Genomic DNA, 1,502 nt, shown 5'->3' with positions numbered 1-1,502 from the left:
CGCGTGTGCGTGTGCGTGTAAATGGTTAATACTTAACAATATTTTACGATATGCATTACATCCCATGTATCCTGCGCTCATTAATTATCAGTATTTTAGATAGTATGCTTATTGCCAATACCAGTAATTTATCATACATTCAGTAATATAATTGTTTAATATGAATCTCATGGGAAAACAAAGATTAAATGCCGCGGACACTTATAAATGTTTCGTAAATTCCTCGAATCAGAGGTGTCCACCTCATTAAGCGGGTCTGGGGCCGGAGTTAACAGCCGGGCCAGCTTCAATAAAAAAATGTGGAGGGCACTTTCTTCGTATTCTCTAGTATATACGTACCGAAAACGTACTAGGTAAGGTACTCGGCCCATACCAGGACTCTTGGTCCACTCTTTAAAGTCCCTCCACAATCGTTCTACTGTCTGCGTAAAGACAATCGAGTCCTTGGAGTCCACAACATTTTCCGAGTGGTTTGCGACTTTGTGGACGTATAAGCTGCCCAGCCGTCACTATTAATTTTGCTCCCTTGTATAACCTGTCTATATAAAAGGGACATTCGTTTCAAAACATCGATCGTCTGTATTTAACCGTGGCATAGTGAATTTGTTTGTCGATCCCGCAAAACACTCACACTTGGTTAAGGAGTCTGCCTCGGCTATATTTGCGCCGCACAAGCAACGTCTTGTCGATCTCGGATTACGCCGGCACCTCCCATTGGCTTTGGAATTTGAAGCTAATTCTCCGTCGCTTCAGTGCAAAAGATCCTCCAATCAACACTAGCAGCGGTTGAAAAATTAAGACATTTGGCGGTAGTCTCATGGTTCCAGAATATTTGGAGCCATTAGGTTAACGAAAATTATTTATAGCTTGAGATAAAGGAAGGAAGGCCGCGATACCACACGATTTTTTTCTGGTATTTACAGGTAAATGGCAATGCGGGCACTCTACAACAGTGGGCAACACACCGTGGTTTCTTAAGAACGCTAATGAAGTCTTAAATAAACCCAAGAACAACCGTCGCACTTCCTCTCCATTCTTGCACTTTTTCATTGTTAAATACTTGCCCGCGAATATGAGGAACTCAGTGTCGAATTAATAAGGCCTAGCCAATGGTAGCTGTTGCACAATTCCTTCGTTGGAAGGGGGGGGGGTTAAGAAATGGATCAAGTACCTGCAACTACAAAAACCTTGTGTACATTGAGGAGTGACTGTGCTATTTAAGTACCAGCTAGACTAGCTCGGTGACAATACTGTACATTAAATTGTGGCTCTTTTTTAAGGGTTGTGATGGCAGTGCGTTTTTTTTTACGGTTTCAAGGGATGGCCTTAGCGGTAGTAATGGGTGATGTGATACAGTTTAGGCAAATTTATATATGTACATGCCGTCATTACGACCTGACCATTGGCCACGTCAGCATCACCGGTCAGTGAAACCAGAGATGTCAGAGCGCGTTATTCACATAATGCCTAATTTCTCCCTCTCCCTTCTGCCTCTTTAAACT

The sequence above is a fragment of the Penaeus monodon genome, chromosome 29 (assembly GCF_015228065.2).
Source record: "Penaeus monodon isolate SGIC_2016 chromosome 29, NSTDA_Pmon_1, whole genome shotgun sequence".
Taxonomy (NCBI): domain Eukaryota; kingdom Metazoa; phylum Arthropoda; class Malacostraca; order Decapoda; family Penaeidae; genus Penaeus; species Penaeus monodon.
Note: the sequence above shows the minus strand (reverse complement) of the source record.